Source organism: Bombina bombina, chromosome 5 (assembly GCF_027579735.1).
Source record: "Bombina bombina isolate aBomBom1 chromosome 5, aBomBom1.pri, whole genome shotgun sequence".
Classification (NCBI taxonomy): Eukaryota; Metazoa; Chordata; class Amphibia; order Anura; family Bombinatoridae; genus Bombina; species Bombina bombina.
Genome location: NC_069503.1, coordinates 918,402,550 through 918,423,854, shown reverse-complemented (window position 1 = coordinate 918,423,854; position 21,305 = coordinate 918,402,550). Strand labels below are relative to the sequence as shown.

The 21,305-nt window shown below is 43.5% G+C and overlaps 1 protein-coding gene across 1 annotated transcript in view; it reads left to right on the top strand.

The window, feature by feature from the left end:
• ARMC1 (armadillo repeat containing 1) overlaps positions 1-21,305 on the top strand; it is a 374,962-nt gene that overhangs the window by 144,983 nt on the left and 208,674 nt on the right. The window lies entirely within an intron of this gene.

Sequence of the window (21,305 nt, the reverse complement as noted above, 5' to 3'; positions counted from 1 at the left end):
AAACACATAGAACAGTGAGATTCAGATTCCTCAATGTCAGACATGTTGAACAGACTAGTAATAACCACAAAAGTCGTTTAAACACTTATTTATTGCTTAAAATAAACTTTTGAAAAAACGTGTACTGCGCCTTTAAGAAAAGAAAAAGTGAACAATTTGTCAAAAATGCTTAAACAACGTTAAATTAACTCCAAATTTAACTGTAAATCGTTGGTTTACCCAAAAATTACTGAACCCAGAAGTAAGGGCAGAAATAAGGCTCTTAAAGTACTTAGATCAACAATATGTTTATTTAACAGTCAAAAATACCCTCTGCATCTCGACACAGCTCCTCTGTGGCGCCTACCTGCCCCCAGGGAACTTCGAAACAACTTTCCAACACTCCAGACCAGCTTGTACAGCCAGGAGCCACCAAAGTTACTGCTTGATGCTGCCTAAACTGAAGGAAGTGCACATCTGAGCGTGCAAAAAACATAATTTATGCTTACCTGATAAATTTATTTCTCTTGTAGTGTATCCAGTCCACGGATCATCCATTACTTATAGAATATATTCTCCTTCCCAACAGGAAGTTGCAAGAGTCCACCCACAGCAAAGCTGCTATATAGCTCCTCCCCTAACTGCCATATTCAGTCATTCGACCGAAAACATGCAGAGAAAGGAAAAACCATAGGGTGCAGTGGTGACTGTAGTTCAAATGAAAAAATTACCTGCCTTAAAGTGACAGGGCGGGCCGTGGACTGGATACACTACAAGAGAAATAAATTTATCAGGTAAGCATAAATTATGTTTTCTCTTGTTAAGTGTATCCAGTCCACGGATCATCCATTACTTATGGAATTACAATACCAAAGCTAAAGTACACGGATGATGGGAGGGACAAGGCAGGTACTTAAACAGAAGTTACCACTGCCTGTAAAAAAAACCTTTCTCCCAAAAATAGCCTCCGAAGAAGCAAGGTATCAAATTTGTTAAATTTGAAAAAGTATGAAGCGCAGACCAAGACTCTGTCTTGTAAATCTGTTCAACAGAAGCCACATTTAAAAAAGGCCCAAGTGAAAACCACAGCTCTAGTAGAATGAGCTGCAATCCCTTCAGGAGGCTGCTGTCCAGCAGTCTCATAAGCTAAATGAATTATGCTTTTTAACCAAAAAGACAGAGAGGCTGCTGAAGTCTTTTGACCTCTACTCTGTCCAGAATAGACAACAAACAAGGTGAACGTTTGATGAAAACTGTAGTAGCTTGTAAGTAAAACTTTAAAGCACAAACCACGTCGAATATTGTGTAATAGACGTTCCTTCTTTGAGGAAGGATTAGGATACAAGCATGGAACAACTATCTCTTGAGTGATGTTCTTGTTAGATACCACCTTAGGAAAAAACCCAGGTTGGTACGCAGGACTACCTTATCCGTACGAAGGACCAGATAAGGAGAATCACATTGTAACACAGATAACTTGGAGACTCTACGAGTCGAGGAAATAGCTACCCAAAAGGAACTTTCCAAGATAAAGATCTATGGAACAAAAAAGGTTCAAACGGAACTTCTTGAAGAGCCTTAAGAACCAGGTTTAAGCTCCATGGTGGAGCAACAGTTTTAAACACAGGCTTGGATCTAACCAAAGCCTGACCAAATGCCTGAACGTCTAGAATACCTGCCAGACGCTGGTGCAAAAAAATAGACAGAGTAAAAATCTGTCCCTTTTAAGGAATTAGCTGACAACCCTTTTCTCAAAAACATCTTGGAGAAAAGATAATATCCTGGGAATCCAGGCTTTACTCCATGAGTAACCCTTGGATTCATAACAATCAGATATTTATACCATATCTATGTTCAATTTTCCTAGAGACAGGCTTTCATGTCTGTATTAAGGTATCAATGACTGACTCAGAGAAGCCATGCTTTGATAACATCAAGTGTTCAGTCTCCAGGCAGTCCATCTCAGATTGATTCTATTTAGATGGTTGAAAGGACCCTGAGGTAGAGGGACCTGTCTCAGAAGCAGAGACCGTGATGGAAAGGATGACATGTCCACCAGATCTGCATACCAGGTCCTGCGTGGCTACGCAGGCGCTGTCAAAAACACCAAAGCCCTCTCCTGCTTGGTCTTGACCTCCGAAGGAAATCCCACTCCCCCGGAAGAAAAGTCTGACGACTTAGAAAATCCACCTCCCAGTTCTCAACACCTGGGATATGGATAGCTGATAGACAAGAGTGAGTCTCTGTCCAGTGAATTATTGTAAGACTTCTAACATCACTAGGGAACTTCTGTTCCCCCTTGATGGCTGATTTAAGCCACAGTCGTGTATATTGTCCGACTGAGTATGATGTACCTCAGAGTTGCTAACTGAGGCCAAGTCTGAAGAGCATGGAATATCACTCCCAGAATATTTATTAGAAGGAGGGTCTCCTCCTAAGTCCACTATCCCTGAGCCTTCAGGGAGTTCCAGACTGCATCCCAACCTAAAAGGCTGGCATCCATTGTAACAATTTTCCCATCTGACCTGCGGAAGGTCATACCCTTGGACAGATGGACCTGACATAGTCACCAGTGAAGAGAATCTCTGGTCTCTTGGTCCAGGTTCAACAGGGGGACAAATCTGTGTAATCCCCGTTCCTCTGACTGAGCATGCATAGTTGCAGCGGTCTGAAATGTAGACGTGCAAACGGTACTATGTCCCTTGCCGCTGCCTATTAAGCCGATTTCATTCATGTACTGAGCCACCGAAGGGATGAAAAACACGGCAGAAATTTAGAAACTTTGACAACCTGGACTCCGTCAGGTAAATTTTCATTTCTACAGAATCTATCAGAGTCCCTAGGAGGGAAACCCTTGAGATTGGGGATAGAGAACTCTTTCCTTGTTCACTTTCCACCCATGTGATCTCAGAAATGCCAGTACTACGTCCGTATGAGACTTGGCAATTTGGATGTTTGACGCCTGTATCAGGATGTCGTCTAACTAAAGGGCCACTTCTATGCCCCGCGGCCTAAGGACCGCCAAAGCGACCCCAGAACCTCCATAAAGATTCTTGGGGCTGTAGATATCCCAAAGGAAAGAGCTACAAACTGGTAATGCCTGTCTAGAAAGGCAAACCTGAAAAACGAAGGTGATCTTTATGCCTCACAATGTGAGGATAAGCATCCTTCAAATCCATTGTAGTCCTCTATTGACTCCCCTGGATCATAGTTAAGATGGTACGAATAGTTTCCATCTTAAATGACGGAATTCTGAGGAATTTGTTTAAGATCTTTAGATCCAAAATAGGTCTGAAGGTTCCCTCACCTTGGGAACCACAAACATATTTGAGTAAAAAATCTGTCCCTGTTCCTCTCTTGGAACTGGATGGATCGCGTACACAATGTATGAATGCCTCCTTCTTTATCTGGTTTGCAGATAATTGTGAAAGGCGAAATCTCCCCTTTTTTTGGAGGGGGAATCTTTGAAATCCAGAAGATATCTCTGGGATATAAATTCCAATGCCTAGGGATCCTGGGCATCTCTTGCCCACGCCCGGGCGAAGAATGAAAGTCTGCCCCCTATAGGATCCGTTACCGGATAGGGGTCCGTTCCTTCATGCTGCCTTAGAGGCAGCAGCAGGCTCCTTGGCCTGCTTATCTTTGTTCCAGGTCCAATTGTCTCCAGACCGCCTTGGACTGAGCAAAAACAGAATTTATGTTTACCTGATAAATTACTTTCTCCAACGGTGTGTCCGGTCCACGGCGTCATCCTTACTTGTGGGATATTCTCTTCCCCAACAGGAAATGGCAAAGAGCCCAGCAAAGCTGGTCACATGATCCCTCCTAGGCTCCGCCTACCCCAGTCATTCGACCGACGTTAAGGAGGAATATTTGCATAGGAGAAACCATATGGTACCGTGGTGACTGTAGTTAAAGAAAATAAATTATCAGACCTGATTAAAAAAACCAGGGCGGGCCGTGGACCGGACACACCGTTGGAGAAAGTAATTTATCAGGTAAACATAAATTCTGTTTTCTCCAACATAGGTGTGTCCGGTCCACGGCGTCATCCTTACTTGTGGGAACCAATACCAAAGCTTTAGGACACGGATGAAGGGAGGGAGCAAATCAGGTCACCTAAATGGAAGGCACCACGGCTTGCAAAACCTTTCTCCCAAAAATAGCCTCAGAAGAAGCAAAAGTATCAAACTTGTAAAATTTGGTAAAAGTGTGCAGTGAAGACCAAGTCGCTGCCCTACATATCTGATCAACAGAAGCCTCGTTCTTGAAGGCCCATGTGGAAGCCACAGCCCTAGTGGAATGAGCCGTGATTCTTTCGGGAGGCTGCCGTCCGGCAGTCTCGTAAGCCAATCTGATGATGCTTTTAATCCAAAAAGAGAGAGAGGTAGAAGTTGCTTTTTGACCTCTCCTTTTACCGGAATAAACAACAAACAAGGAAGATGTTTGTCTAAAATCCTTTGTAGCATCTAAATAGAATTTTAGAGCGCGAACAACATCCAAATTGTGCAACAAACGTTCCTTCTTTGAAACTGGTTTCGGACACAGAGAAGGTACGATAATCTCCTGGTTAATGTTTTTGTTAGAAACAACTTTTGGAAGAAAACCAGGTTTAGTACGTAAAACCACCTTATCTGCATGGAACACCAGATAAGGAGGAGAACACTGCAGAGCAGATAATTCTGAAACTCTTCTAGCAGAAGAAATTGCAACTAAAAACAAAACTTTCCAAGATAATAACTTAATATCAACGGAATGTAAGGGTTCAAACGGAACCCCCTGAAGAACTGAAAGAACTAAGTTGAGACTCCAAGGAGGAGTCAAAGGTTTGTAAACAGGCTTAATTCTAACCAGAGCCTGAACAAAGGCTTGAACATCTGGCACAGCTGCCAGCTTTTTGTGAAGTAACACAGACAAGGCAGAAATCTGTCCCTTCAGGGAACTAGCAGATAATCCTTTTTCCAATCCTTCTTGAAGGAAGGATAGAATCTTAGGAATCTTAACCTTGTCCCAAGGGAATCCTTTAGATTCACACCAACAGATATATTTTTTCCAAATTTTGTGGTAAATCTTTCTAGTTACAGGCTTTCTGGCCTGAACAAGAGTATCGATAACAGAATCTGAGAACCCTCGCTTCGATAAGATCAAGCGTTCAATCTCCAAGCAGTCAGCTGGAGTGAAACCAGATTCGGATGTTCGAACGGACCCTGAACAAGAAGGTCTCGTCTCAAAGGTAGCTTCCAAGGTGGAGCCGATGACATATTCACCAGATCTGCATACCAAGTCCTGCGTGGCCACGCAGGAGCTATCAAGATCACCGACGCCCTCTCCTGATTGATCCTGGCTACCAGCCTGGGGATGAGAGGAAACGGCAGGGAACACATAAGCTAGTTTGAAGGTCCAAGGTGCTACTAGTGCATCCACTAGAGCCGCCTTGGGATCCCTGGATCTGGACCCGTAGCAAGGAACTTTGAAGTTCTGACGAGAGGCCATCAGATCCATGTCTGGAATGCCCCACAGCTGAGTGACTTGGGCAAAGATTTCCGGATGGAGTTCCCACTCCCCCGGATGCAATGTCTGACGACTCAGAAAATCCGCTTCCCAATTTTCCACTCCTGGGATGTGGATAGCAGACAGGTGGCAGGAGTGAGACTCCGCCCATAGAATGATTTTGGTCACTTCTTCCATCGCCAGGGAACTCCTTGTTCCCCCCTGATGGTTGATGTACGCAACAGTTGTCATGTTGTCTGATTGAAACCGTATGAACTTGGCCCTCGCTAGCTGAGGCCAAGCCTTGAGAGCATTGAATATCGCTCTCAGTTCCAGAATATTTATCGGTAGAAGAGATTCTTCCCGAGACCAAAGACCCTGAGCTTTCAGGGATCCCCAGACCGCGCCCCAGCCCATCAGACTGGCGTCGGTCGTGACGATGACCCACTCCGGTCTGCGGAATGTCATCCCTTGTGACAGGTTGTCCAGGGACAGCCACCAACGGAGTGAGTCTCTGGTCCTCTGATTTACTTGTATCTTCGGAGACAAGTCCGTATAGTCCCCATTCCACTGACTGAGCATGCACAGTTGTAATGGTCTTAGATGAATGCGCGCAAAAGGAACTATGTCCATTGCCGCTACCATCAAACCGATCACTTCCATGCACTGCGCTATGGAAGGAAGAGGAACGGAATGAAGTATCCGACAAGAGTCTAGAAGTTTTGTTTTTCTGGCCTCTGTCAGAAAAATCCTCATTTCTAAGGAGTCTATTATTGTTCCCAAGAAGGGAACCCTTGTTGACGGAGATAGAGAACTCTTTTCCACGTTCACTTTCCATCCGTGAGATCTGAGAAAGGCCAGGACAATGTCCGTGTGAGCCTTTGCTTGAGGAAGGGACGACGCTTGAATCAGAATGTCGTCCAAGTAAGGTACTACAGCAATGCCCCTTGGTCTTAGCACAGCTAGAAGGGACCCTAGTACCTTTGTGAAAATCCTTGGAGCAGTGGCTAATCCGAAAGGAAGCGCCACGAACTGGTAATGCTTGTCCAGGAATGCGAACCTTAGGAACCGATGATGTTCCTTGTGGATAGGAATATGTAGATACGCATCCTTTAAATCCACTGTGGTCATGAATTGACCTTCCTGGATGGAAGGAAGAATAGTTCGAATGGTTTCCATCTTGAACGATGGAACCTTGAGAAACTTGTTTAAGATCTTGAGATCTAAGATTGGTCTGAACGTTCCCTCTTTTTTGGGAACTATGAACAGATTGGAGTAGAACCCCATCCCTTGTTCTCTTAATGGAACAGGATGAATCACTCCCATTTTTAACAGGTCTTCTACACAATGTAAGAATGCCTGTCTTTTTATGTGGTCTGAAGACAACTGAGACCTGTGGAACCTCCCCCTTGGGGGAAGCCCCTTGAATTCCAGAAGATAACCTTGGGAGACTATTTCTAGCGCCCAAGGATCCAGAACATCTCTTGCCCAAGCCTGAGCGAAGAGAGAGAGTCTGCCCCCCACCAGATCCGGTCCCGGATCGGGGGCCAACATTTCATGCTGTCTTGGTAGCAGTGGCAGGTTTCTTGGCCTGCTTTCCCTTGTTCCAGCCTTGCATTGGTCTCCAAGCTGGCTTGGCTTGAGAAGTATTACCCTCTTGCTTAGAGGACGTAGCACTTTGGGCTGGTCCATTTCTACGAAAGGGACGAAAATTAGGTTTATTTTTTGCCTTGAGAGGCCGATCCTGAGGAAGGGCGTGGCCCTTACCCCCAGTGATATCAGAGATAATCTCTTTCAAGTCAGGGCCAAACAGCGTTTTCCCCTTGAAAGGAATGTTAAGTAGCTTGTTCTTGGAAGACGCATCAGCTGACCAAGATTTCAACCAAAGCGCTCTGCGCGCCACAATAGCAAACCCAGAATTCTTAGCCGCTAACCTAGCCAATTGCAAAGTGGCGTCTAGGGTGAAAGAATTAGCCAATTTGAGAGCATTGATTCTGTCCATAATCTCCTCATAAGGAGGAGAATCACTATCGACCGCCTTTATCAGCTCATCGAACCAGAAACATGCGGCTGTAGCTACAGGGACAATGCATGAAATTGGTTGTAGAAGGTAACCCTGCTGAACAAACATCTTTTTAAGTAAACCTTCTAATTTTTTATCCATAGGATCTTTGAAAGCACAACTATCCTCTATGGGTATAGTGGTGCGTTTGTTTAAAGTGGAAACCGCTCCCTCGACCTTGGGGACTGTCTGCCATAAGTCCTTTCTGGGGTCGACCATAGGAAACAATTTTTTAAATATGGGGGGAGGGACGAAAGGAATACCGGGCCTTTCCCATTCTTTATTAACAATGTCCGCCACCCGCTTGGGTATAGGAAAAGCTTCTGGGAGCTCCGGGACCTCTAGGAACTTGTCCATTTTACATAGTTTCTCTGGGATGACCAACTTGTCACAATCATCCAGAGTGGATAATACCTCCTTAAGCAGAATGCGGAGATGTTCCAACTTAAATTTAAACGTAATCACATCAGGTTCAGCTTGTTGAGAAATGTTCCCAGAATCAGTAATTTCTCCCTCAGACAAAACCTCCCTGGCCCCATCAGACTGGGTTAGGGGCCCTTCAGAACCATTATTATCAGCGTCGTCATGCTCTTCAGTATCTAAAACAGAGCAGTCGCGCTTACGCTGATAAGTGTTCATTTTGGCTAAAATGTTTTTGACAGAATTATCCATTACAGCCGTTAATTGTTGCATAGTAAGGAGTATTGGCGCGCTAGATGTACTAGGGGCCTCCTGAGTGGGCAAGACTCGTGTAGACGAAGGAGGGAATGATGCAGTACCATGCTTACTCCCCTCACTTGAGGAATCATCTTGGGCATCATTGTCATTGTCACATAAATCACATTTATTTAAATGAATGGGAATTCTGGCTTCCCCACATTCAGAACACAGTCTATCTGGTAGTTCAGACATGTAAAACAGGCATAAACTTGATAACAAAGTACAAAAAACGTTTTAAAATAAAACCGTTACTGTCACTTTAAATTTTAAACTGAACACACTTTATTACTGCAATTGCGAAAAAACATGAAGGAATTGTTCAAAATTCACCAAATTTTCACCACAGTGTCTTAAAGCCTTAAAAGTATTGCACACCAAATTTGGAAGCTTTAACCCTTAAAATAACGGAACCGGAGCCGTTTTTAACTTTAACCCCTTTACAGTCCCTGGTATCTGCTTTGCTGAGACCCAACCAAGCCCAAAGGGGAATACGATACCAAATGACGCCTTCAGAAAGTCTTTTCTAAGTATCAGAGCTCCTCTCACATGCGACTGCATGTCATGCCTCTCAAAAACAAGTGCGCAACACCGGCGCGAAAATGAGGCTCTGCCTATGATTTGGGAAAGCCCCTAAAGAATAAGGTGTCTAAAACAGTGCCTGCCGATATTATTATATCAAAATACCCAGAATAAATGATTCCTCAAGGCTAAATATGTGTTAATAATGAATCGATTTAGCCCAGAAAAAGTCTACAGTCTTAATAAGCCCTTGTGAAGCCCTTATTTACGATCTTAATAAACATGGCTTACCGGATCCCATAGGGAAAATGACAGCTTCCAGCATTACATCGTCTTGTTAGAATGTGTCATACCTCAAGCAGCAAGAGACTGCTCACTGTTCCCCCAACTGAAGTTAATTGCTCTCAACAGTCCTGTGTGGAACAGCCATGGATTTTAGTGACGGTTGCTAAAATCATTTTCCTCATACAAACAGAAATCTTCATCTCTTTTCTGTTTCTGAGTAAATAGTACATACCAGCACTATTTCAAAATAACAAACTCTTGATTGAATAATAAAAACTACAGTTAAACACTAAAAAACTCTAAGCCATCTCCGTGGAGATGTTGCCTGTACAACGGCAAAGAGAATGACTGGGGTAGGCGGAGCCTAGGAGGGATCATGTGACCAGCTTTGCTGGGCTCTTTGCCATTTCCTGTTGGGGAAGAGAATATCCCACAAGTAAGGATGACGCCGTGGACCGGACACACCTATGTTGGAGAAAATTCCCTCTTGTTTTGCCTTAGAGGAAGTGGATGCCACACCTGCCCTGAAGTTTTAAAAGGCACGAAAATTAGACCTTTTTTGGCCCTTGATTCCTATCCTGAGGAAGGGCATGACCTTTTCCTCCAGTGATATAAGCAATAATCTCCTTCACACCAGGCCCGAATAGGGTCTGCCCCTTGAAGGGAAGTTAAGTAGCTTATTTATTAAAGTCACGACAGCTGACCATGATATAAGCCATAGCGCTCTGCGCGCCAGTATAGTAAAAAACAGAATTCTTAGCCGTTAGTCTAGTCAAATGAACAAAGGCATCAGAAAACAAAGGAATTGGCTAGCATAAGCTTGTCAAATATATTCATCCAATGGAGTCGCTAACTGTAAAGCCTCATCAAGAGACTCAACCCAGAACGCCGCAGCAGCAGTGACAGAAGCAATGTATGCAAGGGGCTGCAGGATAAAACCCTGTTGAATAAACATTTTTTATCCATTGGATCTAAAAAGCACAACTGTCCTCGCCAGAGGTAGTGGTACGCTTAGCTAGAGTAGAAACTCTTCTCTCCACCTTAGGAACTGTCTGCCAGAAGTCCCGTTTGGTGGTAACTATTAGAAAACATTCTTCTAAAAAATAGGAGGGGAAGAGAACGGCACACCTGATCTATCCCATTCCTTATTAAAAAAAAAAAAAAAATTTAGTAAAGCTCTTTAGGTATTGGAAAAACATCAGTACACACCGGCACTGCATATTATTTATCCAGTCTACACAATTTCTCTGGCCCTGCGATTGTACACATTCATTCAGAGCAGCCAAAGCCTCCCTGAGCAACAAGTGGAGGTTCTCAAGCATAAATTTTAAATGTAGAAATATCAGAATCAGGTCAAAAAAGTCACCCACAGACTAAGCATATTGTGAGGTAGTATCATACATGGTTCTTAAAGTGTCTGTATGCTCTGTATCTACCCCCAGAGCTATCTGCTTTCCTTTAATTTCAGGTAGTCTGACTAATACTGCTGCCAGAGTATTATTCACCACCCTTGCCATGTCTTGTAAAATAAACGCTATGGACGCCCTTGATGTACTTGGCGCCATTTGAGCGTGAGTCCCTGAAGCGGGAGTCGAAGGGTCTGACACGTGGGGAGAGTTAATCGGCATAACTTTCCCCTCGACAGAATCCCCTGGTAAAATAAACGCTATGGGTGCCCTTGATGTACTTGGCGCCATTTGAGCGTGAGTCCCTAAAGCGGGAGTCAAAAGGTCTGACACGTGGGGAGAGTTAGTCGGCATAACTACCCCCACGACAGAATCCTCTGGTGATAATGTTTTTAAAGACAAAAAATGATCTTTATTGTTTAACATGAAATCAGTACATCTGGTACACATTCTAAGATGGGGTTCCACCATGGCTTTAAAACATAATGAACACAGAGCTTCCTCTATGTCAGACATGTTAGAACAGACTAATAATGAGACTAATAAGCTTGGAAAACACTTTAAATCAAGTTAACAAGCAAATATATAAAACGTTACTGTGCCTTTAAGAGAAACAAATTTTGTCAAAATTTGAAAAACAGTGAAAAAAGGCAGTAAAACAAACGAAATTTTTACAGTACATGTAATAAGGTAACAGAGCATTGCACCCACTTGCAAATGGATGATTAACCTCTTAATGCAAAAAACAGATAAAAAAAACGACAGACGTTTTTTAAAAACAGACCCTACAAAACTGCCACAGCAGAGCTGTGGATTACCTTCCCTATAAACGATTTTGGAAGTCTTTTAAGCCCTTTAGAAATGTCCTGTAGTATTCATGGGACTGCTGAGGGAATCTGGATAATTCATTTTGTAATTTTAACTGTGCAAAAAAGCGCTAAATTAGGCCCCTCCCACTCATATTACAACAGTGGGAAGCTTCAGTTAACTGTTTCTATGCAAAATTTAAGCCAGCCATGTGGAAAAAACTTAGGCCCCAATAAGTTTTATCACCAAACATATGTTAAAAACGATTAAACATGCCAGCAAACGTTTTAAAACACATTTTTACAAGAGCATGTATCTCTATTAATAAGCCTGATACCAGTCGCTTTTACTGCATTTAAGGCTATACCAACATTACAGTGTTATCACCAATGTACGTTAAAAAACGATTAAACATGCCAGCAAACGTTTTAAAACACATTTTTATAAGAGTATGTATCTCTATTAATAAGCCTGATACCAGTCGCTATCGCTGCATTTAAGGCTTTACTTACATTACTTCGGTATCAGCAGTATTTTCTTAGTCAATTCCATTCCTAGAAAAATATTTTACTGCACATACCTTATCTGCAGGAAAACCTGCACGCCATTCCCCCTCTGAAGTACCTCACTCCTCAGAATGTGTGAGAACAGCAAATGGATCTCAGTTACGTCTGCTAAGATCATAGAAAAACGCAGGCAGATTCTTCTTCCAAATACTGCCTGAGAAAAAACAGCACACTCCGGTGCCATTTAAAAATAAACTTTTGATTGAAGAATAAACTAAGTATAAATCACCACAGACTCTCACGACCTATGTATGTTTAGGCTTGCAAGAGAATGACTGAATATGGCAGTTAGGGGAGGAGCTATATAGCAGCTTTGCTGGGGGTGGACTCTTGCAACTTCCTGTTGGGAAGGAGAATATATTCCATAAGTAATGGATGATCCGTGGACTGGATACACTTAACAAGAGAAATAAGCCCCGCCCCTTAAGGTCAATGCCGGAGTAGGCCCAAACACAACCGCATGGGAAATCAGTTTTACACCTAAGATATGCACAACCCAGTATAACCTCTCAAAGACACCATTAAACATGATTTCAATTCCAAAAATAAAAACGTAATATATTGTTTTCTTTGTCTCTCCCATGTCACAAAATGCCCATATAAAGTCAACCATTTAGAAATAAAATATAGGGCATCCAGTAATACCCCTCTTTGTAAATAGGATTACTGCTTACCCCATTCCCATACAGGGAAATAAATGTCAGCCATTTCTGTTATACCAAGTCTCCTCAGAATAAAAAGGCTGCACATACCTTAATGCTGCATGTAGCATGAAACCGGTATCCACACTGAAGATGTCCCATGGTTACCTTCAGAAGTCTTGTGGGAACCAGATCATCAACCTCAGGGCAGAAATCTTCTTCCATAACCCCGAGGGAAATAGTACTCACCGGTACCATTTAAAATAAAAAACGTCTTGATTGAAGAAACTAAAACTAACACCTCACTTTACCATGTCTTCCTAGTATAACACAGGCAAAGAGAATGACTGGAGGTGGAGGGGAAGGGAGGGGCTATATATACAGCTCTGCTGTGGTGCTCTTTGCCACTTCCTGTTAGCAGGAGGTTAATATCCCACAAATAAGGATGAAATCCGTGGACTTGTTTGTAAAAGAAATAGGGAGCGCTGAAACCAGCTTAAGAGTAAGGATTATAGAATATATATAATAATAAAACACCTAACCTGATACTAATATGATACTACTATAATAGGCAATATGTATAATACATGTAAATATAAATTATGGATTATGAATTGTGTGAAAAAAATCTTTTCAAAATTGTAAAAAAATTATATATGAAAAAAATTCTATTTGAAAAAATTCAATTCTATAGAAGATGCCAGCAACAAATACTAGAATTGCATATCTATATATAAAAAACTTTATTACAATATAGGTCGACCTATTCAAGACATAAAATAATAAATCACAAAATTAAGAAAAAAAGAAAATTAGTATAAAAAACTCCTTAAACCAAACGTTCATGCATAAGAAACAGTTCCCAGGAGTGGACGATTTTTCGGCTTGTTACTATGTGGACCTACGCTCATACAACGATGCTGTTCTGTGTATAGTTGTAAGAGGAGCGTTCCCAGGACAAAAGAGGCAGTCGCAGCCAATGATGGTATTTCCCCTACGGACAAGGAATCCTCTTAGTAAATGTCACACAGCAAATAGCAGGGGAAGTTACATCCGTACTTACATAATAATAAGCAGCAACCGGCCTCCAAACTTGAACCAACGATCTGTGGACACACCTTCCAATAGTAACCAATGGCCACTGGAAACAGAAAAGCTTTAACAGGGAAAAGCAATTAGATATACTAGGCTAGAAACCCAGTGAATTTTTTTTGCAGCTTTCTTTTACAGGATATGCATTCTCGCTCCCAAGGCCTGTTTATAATGGCCAATACTGCACAAAAAACACCTAGCAGAGGGTTATTCAGCCACAAGATATCTGCACAAATAAAAAACTCCAAAGGTGTAGGAGTTAGTTTAAAATAGAGCAAATAGAGCAACGCGTTTCAAAATGTAATATCTTTTTTAAGCTCTAAAAACCAAATGAACAATGCTCTCTTTAAAACCCACTTCCAGCCAGCTGATTTGATTAATCAATTAGTCTGCCACCTGTTTTGTAAAAGGTGAGGCTGTTAACATTAGTAGATTTATAAGCATTGTTATCAGTGAAAATATTTGCAGAATATACATTCATATTTAAAAAACAGAATTTATGTTTACCTGATAAATTACTTTCTCCAACGGTGTGTCCGGTCCACGGCGTCATCCTTACTTGTGGGATATTCTCTTCCCCAACAGGAAATGGCAAAGAGCCCAGCAAAGCTGGTCACATGATCCCTCCTAGGCTCCGCCTACCCCAGTCATTCGACCGACGTTAAGGAGGAATATTTGCATAGGAGAAACCATATGGTACCGTGGTGACTGTAGTTAAAGAAAAAAATTATCAGACCTGATTAAAAAAACCAGGGCGGGCCGTGGACCGGACACACCCTTGGGGAAAGTAATTTATCAGGTAAACATAAATTCTGTTTTCTCCAACATAGGTGTGTCCGGTCCACGGCGTCATCCTTACTTGTGGGAACCAATACCAAAGCTTTAGGACAAGGATGAAGGGAGGGAGCAAATCAGGTCACCTAAATGGAAGGCACCACGGCTTGCAAAACCTTTCTCCCAAAAATAGCCTCAGAAGAAGCAAAAGTATCAAACTTGTAAAATTTGGTAAAAGTGTGCAGTGAAGACCAAGTCGCTGCCCTACATATCTGATCAACAGAAGCCTCGTTCTTGAAGGCCCATGTGGAAGCCACAGCCCTAGTGGAATGAGCTGTGATTCTTTCGGGAGGCTGCCGTCCGGCAGTCTCGTAAGCCAATCTGATGATGCTTTTAATCCAAAAAGAGAGAGAGGTAGAAGTTGCTTTTTGACCTCTCCTTTTACCGGAATAAACAACAAACAAGGAAGATGTTTGTCTAAAATCCTTTGTAGCATCTAAATAGAATTTCAGAGCGCGAACAACATCCAAATTGTGCAACAAACGTTCCTTCTTTGAAACTGGTTTCGGACACAGAGAAGGTACGATAATCTCCTGGTTAATGTTTTTGTTAGAAACAACTTTTGGAAGAAAACCAGGTTTAGTACGTAAAACCACCTTATCTGCATGGAACACCAGATAAGGAGGAGAACACTGCAGAGCAGATAATTCTGAAACTCTTCTAGCAGAAGAAATTGCAACTAAAAACAAAACTTTCCAAGATAATAACTTAATATCAACGGAATGTAAGGGTTCAAACGGAACCCCCTGAAGAACTGAAAGAACTAAATTGAGACTCCAAGGAGGAGTCAAAGGTTTGTAAACAGGCTTAATTCTAACCAGAGCCTGAACAAAGGCTTGAACATCTGGCACAGCGGCCAGCTTTTTGTGAAGTAACACAGACAAGGCAGAAATCTGTCCCTTCAGGGAACTTGCAGATAATCCTTTTTCCAGTCCTTCTTGAAGGAAGGATAGAATCCTAGGAATCTTAACCTTGTCCCAAGGGAATCCTTTAGATTCACACCAACAGATATATTTTTTCCAAATTTTGTGGTAAATCTTTCTAGTTACAGGCTTTCTGGCCTGAACAAGAGTATCGATAACAGAATCTGAGAACCCTCGCTTCGATAAGATCAAGCGTTCAATCTCCAAGCAGTCAGCTGGAGTGAACCCAGATTCGGATGTTCGAACGGACCCTGAACAAGAAGGTCTCGTCTCAAAGGTAGCTTCCAAGGTGGAGCCGATGACATATTCACCAGATCTGCATACCAAGTCCTGCGTGGCCACGCAGGAGCTATCAAGATCACCGACGCCCTCTCCTGATTGATCCTGGCTACCAGCCTGGGGATGAGAGGAAACGGCGGGAACACATAAGCTAGTTTGAAGGTCCAAGGTGCTACTAGTGCATCCACTAGAGCCGCCTTGGGATCCCTGGATCTGGACCCGTAACAAGGAACTTTGAAGTTCTGACGAGAGGCCATCAGATCCATGTCTGGAATGCCCCACAGCTGAGTGACTTGGGCAAAGATTTCCGGATGGAGTTCCCACTCCCCCGGATGCAATGTCTGACGACTCAGAAAATCCGCTTCCCAATTTTCCACTCCTGGGATGTGGATAGCAGACAGGTGGCAGGAGTGAGACTCCGCCCATAGAATGATTTTGGTCACTTCTTCCATCGCCAGGGAACTCCTTGTTCCCCCCTGATGGTTGATGTACGCAACAGTTGTCATGTTGTCTGATTGAAACCGTATGAACTTGGCCCTCGCTAGCTGAGGCCAAGCCTTGAGAGCATTGAATATCGCTCTCAGTTCCAGAATATTTATCGGTAGAAGAGATTCTTCCCGAGACCAAAGACCCTGAGCTTTCAGGGATCCCCAGACCGCGCCCCAGCCCATCAGACTGGCGTCGGTCGTGACAATGACCCACTCTGGTCTGCGGAATGTCATCCCTTGTGACAGGTTGTCCAGGGACAGCCACCAACGGAGTGAGTCTCTGGTCCTCTGATTTACTTGTATCTTCGGAGACAAGTCTGTATAATCCCCATTCCACTGACTGAGCTTTTACAAAAAATACCCAGATTAAATGATTCCTCAAGGCTAAATATGTGTAAATATGATCGATTTAGCCCAGAAAATGTCTACAGTCTTAATAAACCCTTGTGAAGCCCTTATTTACTGTCTGAATAAAAATGGCTTACCGGATCCCATAGGGAAAATGACAGCTTCCAGCATTACATCGTCTTGTTAGAATGTGTCATACCTCAAGCAGCAAGAGACTGCACACTGTTCCCCCAACTGAAGTTAATTGCTCTCAACAGTCCTGTGTGGAACAGCCATGGATTTTAGTGACGGTTGCTAAAATCATTTTCCTCATACAAACAGAAATCTTCATCTCTTTTCTGTTTCTGAGTAAATAGTACATACCAGCACTATTTCAAAATAACAAACTCTTGATTGAATAATAAAAACTACAGTTAAACACTAAAAAACTCTAAGCCATCTCCGTGGAGATGTTGCCTGTACAACGGCAAAGAGAATGACTGGGGTAGGCGGAGCCTAGGAGGGATCATGTGACCAGCTTTGCTGGGCTCTTTGCCATTTCCTGTTGGGGAAGAGAATATCCCACAAGTAAGGATGACGCCGTGGACCGGACACACCTATGTTGGAGAAAAGAAGAGATTTAAGGCACATTACCTCAGCTCTTCGTGAAAAACGGATCCCATACAGATGGGGTTTTCCTACCAGTATTATAGCAACCAAGAACAACACCACCCACACTCTGAAAACCCCGGAAGATATTCCAGGCTTTGTGCAAGCTCTGGGGCTCGACATGAGACCACCTAGAGAGGGGGAGGCTGCTCCAAACCACAGAAATCAGGAAGATGCTCACCAAATATGAGCAGAAGAACCCACTCTTTTCATAGGTGTCCTTGGTGTGGCACACATACCTCTACTGCCCTAAATGAGCTCACCTTTTGTCACTGGCATCAGTGAGATAACCATCCCACACAAGGTCCTTGATCCCTGGACAGAAGCTGAAGAGCATTAAGGTCGTATGTTTATTTGTATAGTTGTAACTATAATATATGCTGTTCCATAGACTCTTTAAATCACACAGGACATTTGGACAACAGGCCTTGCAGAGACATTTTGCCTACAAGGTGGAACTTTGTACCAATGTTTAGCCTTAATCTGCCTCTCAGCCTCATGTTAGAATAATGTCATAGGAAGCAATGTTGCATGTCACTCTAACTATGCACCCGATATTAGTTATGTATGAAAAGTTATAACCTTTAATTGGAACGGAATGTGACACATCCATTTAAGTGGGGGAAAAATGCCAGAGCCCCCCTAACGATAGACATAGTCAGGTATACCACTTCAAGGGCATTTAACTTTAGAACAGTAATAGAACGATAAGTAGAGAAGTAGGAACCACAAAGCACCAATAACCAATTTGAGTATCAGAGAGTTTTATTATAATTCCTTAAGAATACAGGGTTGTACACATAGAATAGCACAACAGCTAAATAAGCCACATATGGAGTGTCTCTCAGAAGGCCGAAACCTCAGCATCACACATCATAAGCTACTTCACGCTCTAAGAACATTACACCCCACTAGATTATATGACACATGCATCCTCAGTCTGTTACCCACGTGAAGGATACGACATAGGATGGGATGGGCAAACATCATTAGACTATCGCACAGACATGCACACGCCTAAATTTAAGGGTAGTAGGGGACAATAGTACAGATAGGCAATCTAGTCAAAGACGCCCCCAAGGATCCCCTACCACAAGTACTTACTATTAACACACTTAGATCATTCCTAGTTACAAAAGTTATTTATATGTTTATGATTCTGGCAAGGTATACAGGGACAACTACCCCTGTTTGGTTTAGTAGTTGATATTGATATTGCACTGTAAAATATAAAACTTGATTATATTGTTGTTTATTGCAAAAACCTCTTTTTTTTCTTCTTTCTCTCTTTTTCTTTAGTCCTTCCTCTCTCTCCCTTTTTCTCCTGGTTCCCCCACCTTGTCCTCCTCTCACCCTTGTACTGTTACATAGGCTGCAAACTTTTAGTATAGCACCCTATACCTATCTTAAGAAGGACCCTCTACTGCACTTGAAATAACCCTTTTACACATACTCTTTTCGCCACTCTTCACCCCTCCTCGTCTTTCCCTTCCCCCCCCTTTTTTTTTTTTTCCTCCCCCCTTTCTTCCCACTCCCCGTCAGCTCCCCTCCCTGTGCGCCCTACTCCGCCCCCCTCCCACCTGTATACACCTCCTCGGGATCTCATCTCTGACAACTCCCCCTTTCTCCCTATTATTGGCCTGGACCCACCCCACAACAAGATGCAACGCCCCTGTCAAGCCCACCCTTTGGAGCTTATCTCCATAAACGCGAAAGGACTGAACAGCCCCAACAAGCGTTCCATAGTGTTAAGGGACTTACAGAGAATGGGGGGAGACATAATTTACCTACAAGAAACCCACTTCTCGACTGCACATGAGCCTCAGTGGTTCAGTCGACATTACCCGACTGCATACTTCGCCTCGAGCCCACACAAAAGGAATGGGGTAGGAATCCTCTTTCGCGAAGGTATACCCTTCCAGATGACACAGATTCACAGAGACCCCGAGGGTAGGTGTTTGCTCCTAACTGGCACTCTATATGGTAGGCCCATAACGCTGGTCAACGTCTACTGCCCTAACACATCCCAGCACCTCTTCTTTCAGAAGGTCTCTAGTAAAATAATGGAACTTCGGACCGGTGTCCTCCTCCTTGGTGGGGATCTGAACGCGGCACTAGACCCCACGCTTGACACCTCGAACGGCATCTCAAGCGCCCCTCAGAAAGTACGGAGGCGCATAACCGCTATATTAGCAGAGCTAGCTCTACATGATATTTGGCGCACACACCACCCACAGCTGAAAAATTATACCTTCTATTCCCACCCGCACCGGAAATACTCTAGGATTGATTACCTGTTCACTGACTCTACAGGACTCATAATCACTAGGAGCAGCAACATCTCTGCGATCACCTGGTCGGATCATGCTCCGGTGAGCTGCTCAATACAATGGCCCACGGTTCCGATCACCCCCTTTGTGTGGAAGCTAGATGATACGCTTCTGGCAGACCCGATATTTCAATTAGAAATTCGAAAAGCCCTGACTGAATTCTTCCAAATCAATGCCTCTGAGCAACTAAAAGCCACTACCATCTGGGAAGCACACAAGTGCACCATCAGAGGTCTGTTGATTAAGCACAAGGCGAAGCTCAAAAGACTTAGTAGAGAACGATACAAGAGTCTCCTCTCACAGGTCGAAAGAGCTGAAGAGGCCCATAAGGCCTACCCCCAAGATGAAGCACGATTGACTCATCTGCTTTCCACCAGGAAAACTTTATTGCAATTCCTCCAGGAAGGCTATCAAAAACAAGCTCTTATACTCAAGCAGTATTACTTTGAGCAGGGCGACAAACCTGGCAAGCTTCTAGCCAGGGCAATTGCGAGAAAGAGAACAAAAGCATATGTGCATCATATGACTAACGCACAGGGAACAATATGTTCCGACGGCAATTCAATAGCAGACAGCTTCCGGACCTACTATGAGTCCTTATATAACCTGCCCTCCCCTAGCCAGAATGAACAAGCACCTCCAGCAGCTGAGACCGACGAAGAACGCATCCTGACATATCTTGAAAACACTGAGCTCCCATCCCTTTCTAAACCAGACTCTGAGTCTTTGGACCTCCCATTTTCAAACGAGGAAGTCCACAAAGCCATAAAAGACCTACCAACGGGTAAGTCCCCAGGGCCTGATGGCTATGGACTCAAATATTTTTTAAACTCTACGCAGACCTTCTTGTCCCAAAACTAACAAACTTGTTCAACACACTTGCAGAGCACCCCACCCTACCGAACTCCATGCTCGAGGCGCACATAGCGGTGATCCCCAAGCCAGGAAAACCCCAAGATAAGCCTGAGAGCTATAGACCGATCTCGCTGCTCAACGCAGACGTCAAAATACTGGCAAAGATCTTGGCAACCCGCCTAAACAGACTCCTGCCGGACCTCGTCTCAACCGACCAAGTGGGGTTTATCCCCTACCGGGAGGCAAGAGACAATACCCTCAAAGTACTACAACTGATAACCCACGCCCACTTGAACAACATGCCACTGGCCCTGGTCACAACTGACGCTGAGAAGGCGTTTGACCGGGTCAGCTGGCAGTTCATTCGGAATACCTTGTTAAAATTTGGATTTGGTCCTGGCTTTATCAATAAGGCTATGTCCTTATATTCAGCCCCAAACGCCAGGGTGAGAGTAAATGGGACTCTTTCAAATACCTTTTTAATAAGGAATGGGACACGGCAGGGGTGCCCTCTGTCCCCCCTCCTCTTTGCCCTCTCTATTGAGGTGCTGGCGAGCAGAATTAGAGCCAACCGGGAGGTTAGGGGTTTCGTTATAGGAAAAACGGAACATAAATTATCAATGTATGCCGACGACATACTCCTCACCCTTTCAGACTCCGTTGAATCACTGAAGGCAGCTCTGGAGGAGTTCGGATCCTACGGACGGGTCTCGAATTTCCTCCTCAACCCATCTAAGTCAGAAATACTAAATATCACGGTGCCTGCGGACGCCTTTGCCGACGGTAAATCAAACTGCCCAATAAAGGTAGCTGATCATAACATTACTTACCTGGGTATCACGATCACTCGGGATCTGACAGAGATCATTGAACTAAACTACAAAAACATCAGTGAGGAGGTCATAAAAGACCTCAACAACTGGAAAAAGAAAACCATCTCGTGGCTTGGTCGCATCGGGGTGGTTAAAATGAACATCCTCCCAAGAGTTCTGTATATAATGCAGACAGTCCCTGCCCTGGCGGCAACTGGTTA